The sequence below is a fragment of the Acipenser ruthenus genome, chromosome 1 (assembly GCF_902713425.1).
Source record: "Acipenser ruthenus chromosome 1, fAciRut3.2 maternal haplotype, whole genome shotgun sequence".
Lineage (NCBI taxonomy): Eukaryota > Metazoa > Chordata > Actinopteri > Acipenseriformes > Acipenseridae > Acipenser > Acipenser ruthenus.
Genome location: NC_081189.1, coordinates 38,035,616 through 38,041,615, shown reverse-complemented (window position 1 = coordinate 38,041,615; position 6,000 = coordinate 38,035,616).

Genomic DNA, 6,000 nt, shown 5'->3' with positions numbered 1-6,000 from the left:
GAGCGGAACTGAAGGCTGCAGGAACGGGTGGGAGCAACACTGAAGGCTGCAGGAAGAGCAGTACCAAACTTTAGTTTGTCAGATGAGCCACAAGAACTTTAGATGTTGTAATGTTAAACCAATCGATATGAGATGTTGTAAAATTGAACCAATCAAATATGTTCTCAGACTTCTGGGTATCCATATATTTACCAAGACAGACACTATAACCCTTGTATCAACGACACTCATTTTAATTGACACACCCCACCAGCCCACCATTAAAAAAATAAATAAAAAAACTGTAAAAGACCTAAACTACTTTTAAATACGTCAACCTCAGCAAATAATTGGATTAAATAAACTTATTGGGAGTTCAAGTTGGAGTGAAACTCAAAAGACTGTGGCCCTCAAGGTTTTTTTTTTTTTTTATCAACACATTATGCATATAAAATGGTTGAAGTAGGTTTGTGTGGGTCTTGTTGTTCTTGTAATAGGTAATATGGCAGTAGTGAATGACATTTAAAAAATTCAGGATGAGAATGACAAACACAAGAAAAAAAAGGGTAACCCGAAAAAATATCCTGCCTGAATTGTATGTCATACAGCGAGAGGTTAAAAGAAATCAGTCTTTTTTCTTTTTCTTAAATATCACGGGACGGGATGGGACAGAACATTTTTGACAAGACCAGATGGGACGGGAATGAAAAAAAATTATATGTATGGAACAGTACGGAATGGGAAAAATTCTAGTGGGAGAGGATAGGAACAAAAATGTAATTGAACAGTTTTTCACGGGAACAGTTTGATGGGACAGGATGGGACAGAACTCCCCGTTTCATTCCCGTATCACTCTCTAATCTGAATGGAGTAATATTACTGAACTGTCCATGCCTCATTTGTTGTTGTTGAAAGATGCTGAGCTCCAGTCAAGCTGACAGGCTAAGATTGGCAGACTCGGCATTTGTGGGTACAGGACTGGTTGCTTTTGTTGTGTAAAGTATTGATTGGCTGGTTTTCGTGGATAATTAAATACATTTGGACAGCTTGTATGTTTGTAGAATTTGCTGTCTAATAGATGTGAACTGAGCTTTTATTAAGACAAGTCAACATGAAAAAGCCTGCACTTGATTTTAAGGTTGACTCACAGTTGATGCGATGGCGTTCAAGCAAGCATTTACTGTTTGATAGAAGCCCGCTGGAGCTGAAAGTTAATTGGTCGATGGTACTGAATTGTTATATATATATATATATATATATATATATATATATATATATATATATATATATATAATTCTAAAATAAATATTTAAGACTAGTTAGACGTATTCCCTTAATTACATTTCTTTGTTTGGTTAACTTTATTAAGTGCGTTTTTCATTTTTGAAAATTGAAATCTAGCAGAATCTAAATAATCTAGATCTAGCAGAATTTTGTATTCTAGTAGCAGTATAGTGATAATACAGTGCTGTACATTTCCCCATGTACTTCATTAATATCCCAACTGATTTCCAATGTCAATGTGTGTTAAATGAGCACAGGGTTCAGTTGTAATCCCATTAGACCATGGTGCTGGTGTTCAGACAGTTACTAAACAAAGTACATTCCAAATAGGTGCCTTTGATTTGTATGAGGATTCAGTCCAGTTGTGGAAAGGACTTTGTGTTACCTGTGTGTATGAGGAACATTTAGTAAATCCATACAGACCTAGGATTAGCAAAAAGAAAATGCTTTGCTATATCCATGTGGCACATACCTATGGGACCAATTACAGAGGACCTGGTTCCCTAGGTAACAGCCATCTCATAATACGTTTGTTTCAGTCTCAGTGTATATCTGCAGTAGTCTGTATGTGTGACCCCACTGACTATATTGCAACATTATGAAGCATCCCAAGTGATTGCCAGCTTTTAAAGTTTTTAACATGGCTCAGTCCTACATGTGAATGAATGAGATAACGACAGCAGCAGCTCAGTTTAGGTTTACCTGTGCTGAACACAGATACACTCTTTCCTGTTACCTAAAACGTTATGGTTTCTTATGTCTCTTCTCTCTTATATTACTTCAGATAGCCCTTGGACTGGGAAGATTAACTGCTTTGAAGGCTCTTGTTTAATGTAGTCAGGATGTTTTTTTTCCTGTTTCAGGTACCCAGGGGTAAGATGATCTGTTGTGGCAGAGAAGGGATTATTGAGGTGTTTTAATTGCATCTACTTGCTTAAACCTCCACTGAAAGAGTTAGAGATTCCTCCATGAGCTGGAAAAATCTTGTTCCATTATGAAAGCACATATTATGACAAACGAGTGATAGACAATCCATTTAAGATTGGATTAAAATGAAACATAGTAAAGAAAGGAATGTACAGAGGTTAATTGAGGACATAGGAAAGATACAAATAATAACGTGTTCCTGTATGTCGGGATCACAAAGTAAATGATGTCAGCAACTCAACATAACGGTTTGAAATGTCGACGTCCAAGATAATTCATTTTGTGATCTTGATATTCTTTGTTTTAAGTTGTCATGTCATATTTTGCAAAGATGTTCAAGATTCTGTTTACATGTTTGTGACAGTGGGGGCTGCACAGGCCGGGACTGGCCATCTGGCAGCTCTGGCAAATGCCAGAGGGGCTGGTGCCTTAGTGGGCCGGTGATCATGACCGGTGATTTTTTTTTTTTTGCTTTCGCTATTATGTACGTGTAGATTAATCAAATAGAAAAGACTTATGACTTACTACATTAAGAACTCACCTAAAATAATGTAATTAGGGGACTTCCCTATCAGCAACTTTATTTAAAAAACACCACGATACACACACACTCATGCGTGGCTTCTCCCTAATCCTGAGCCAATCAGTGCAGAATGTTGGGTCATCATATGTTGACATATTGAAGAAAAAAAAGGAAAAGACGTCAAAATAAGTAGGTATGCACTCCCTGTTAGAAAAATGGATAAATCAAATAAACGAAGTTGGAGCCGAGAAAATTAGAGAAAAAAGCAGAAGATTCTAGAAGCTGAAGCACAAAAATGTGTTAAAATAACTGATTTGTTTAGTCTTCCCGGCCCTTCTAGACCATTGTCATCAACTTGGGAATCATGATTGTGGTGTGAGTGAAATGTTAGTAAATGATATTCCTCATCCTGTGGCATCTATTCCTGTTATTGAGCAACAATTTGCAAAATTAGGTGATTAGCATCTAATGTGAGTGCCGATCTCGAGGAGAGCCAGCAGTAGGCTGATCCATAGGTCCTCTTTAATATTATTGTTTTGCCTGGGCCAGTAGACAGAGCTACAACTTTATAACTGCTTATTGTTTGAAGGTAGTCCTTTTATTTCATGAAACAAAGTTGGACGTGAGACTCACAGATTAGCATGCTATCTCACGCATTGTCAGTGCAGTACAATGTATGTATATATATATATATATATATATATATATATATATATATATATATATATATATATATATATATATAGTAGCGTTCTCGGTTCCCGCAGGCAGGCGCATCACACAGGGCGAGGAAATCCACACACAGGCGGAGGGCGGGCGCGAACCCGGGCCCTCCCGCACCGAAGCATAGCGCCGATACCGCTGTACAAAAAGAGCCGGCTCCTTTGCAAGGAGCGTATATCGGGCTTATGTCTCTGTGTGTGATTACGTCACCTACCAGCCCTACTGCTGCCTTCCCCCGTGCACGCTACACTCTCCCCTGCCAGCCTCATGTCCGCCCCGGACTTGCTAACCAGGCTACAGTCCGACGAGTGCGTGCTGGGGTACCTGCGTCCCGCTTCTGACACCAATGTAGCGTTCTCCGTTCCCGCAGGCAGGCGCATCACACAGGGCGAGGAAATCCACACACAGGCGGAGGGCGGGCGCGAACCCGGGCCCTCCCGCACTGAAGCATAGTGCTGATACCGCTGTACAAAAGAGCCGGCTCCTTTGCAAGGAGCGTATATCAGGCTTATGTCGTTGTGTGCGATTACGTCACCAAGCTTAACCAAGCTTGTGTACTGTGGTAACCATGGAGACTACATGCCCGGGATGGCAAACTTTAAAAGTACATTTCTAATTTATAGAACGCCACATTTAAAGCAGTATAAACTCCTGGTAAGATTTTGCGCAAACAGCTGATCCCTACAAGAAAATAGTTTGAACTGTGATGGGGTGCAGCCTATTTTGTGGTGGTTTTGTGGTTTTTGTATTGTTTAGAGTGAGTTTGGGGTGTGGTTCAGTGAGTTTGTGTGAGGAATGTGCGGAATGTGCCTGGGCTAATGAGGTGCGAATTGCCCAATTAGCCAGGCACCTGTATAAAAGGGAGTGGTTGGGTATGTTAGTGGGTGAGTGTTTGTGAGAGTGAGAAGACCTGTATGAGAGAGTGAGTGGTTATTTTTGGTATAGTTTGTTTAGAGCCTGTTTTTGTGTTTGTCTTTTTGGTTGGCCATTGTGCCTTTTGTTTTGTGCATTTTGTTTGAGTAAAAGTCTTTTATTTTCCCTGCACATCCTGACTCTGAGTCTCCTTACCCCGGTCAGCCTGTCACAGAACACTAATTTGAAGAAAGTATAATAATGTGTATAAGTAGCTGCATAAGTAGTATACCTCTCTACCACAGGATATGTTCTTAAAAGTCACGTGAGAGAAGTGGCTTATGAACAGTCAGTACACAAGTTTCTTATTAGGTATATTATGTAAGTTAAAGCTGCCAATTGTCCTGGGAAAATATAAATCAAATTCTGTTTTTACGTAGCATGTGTCTGCAAACTGTACCGTATTACTGTACTATACTAAACATTTTAATAAAACAAACTATTAAGTTTTAAAATGGATGTCACCAAGGATCAAGGACCAAGGACCAAGGACCAAAGATGAGAGTCCCTGTCTTAAGCAATGACCTGACACACCACTTGGAAAGCCTCTCTTTGGCCTTGAATCTCACTCTTTGGGGCTGTGAATCTCACTCTTTAGGACAGCCAACCCTTGGCATCTCTGTCTTGCATATAAAAGCATGTTAATATTACCTTGGATATTACCTCCTAAATGTCTGCAATAGTAACTGTGGCAATGTGCCCCGCTCCTGTGTGTATTTTTGTGTTTTATGTTGTATGTTGCGTGTGTTAATGTTGGTGTATTGTAGTTGGTACACGGGATATAATGTGGGCAATGAGCATGAGTGTTTAAAATGTATAATTGTATTTAGGCACGGGGATTGCACTTCACTTCATGTGCATTTAAAGTACTTAAAATGTGAGCACGGGGTTGCACTGAATTCCTTTGTAAACTAATGATCAACTGATTGGTACCCTAACACAACAGCACTCATGATATAGCTGTTACAGATGTCATGATATGTCCCTTAATTATTTTCACCAGAGTCTTTGAGTAGAAAACAATAAACTTCAAGGTACTACCCACTGAATGAATAAGTCATTGCTACTTATCTTTAATGTTGAGTTAAAATGAAAAATAAAACTAAGCCAATTATTGTCTGTGTTATTTTACCTGTAAGTTCTCTCATGTTTTATATGTTATCATGTTTTATATGTCTTCAAAACATTATTATGTATGCAGTTTGGTGTACATTATTCCTTAAACCCGTAGATCAGCTTCGAGATTTATGTATAGGTACCAATGAAACCCACTTTACCTACAATTTGAACCTTTTTTTATCATTCCATGTCATACAAGATTGTACAGAACTTTGATTAATATGGGTGACAAATTAAATATATCCCAAACAAACCTGCTCAGTCAGTATTCCAGCTAGGAATTGCTTTGATGTTACATCCAGCTGTAAGCTAGTTTAAGCAGAACTCTGAAAATGTTAAAATGTGTTACTGTAATTGCTTTTGAAAGACCAGGTAGTTTTATATGTTGACATCGTAAAGTTAAATAAAGGTGTTTCTTTTTGGAACGAAAATATTCTCCATAAAAAGCGCCTTTCTTCCTTTAAATAACAACTTAATGACATGCCTCTGTGGTCAACAGCTGTATTGGAAAGTATGTACATCTGTTCAATAAA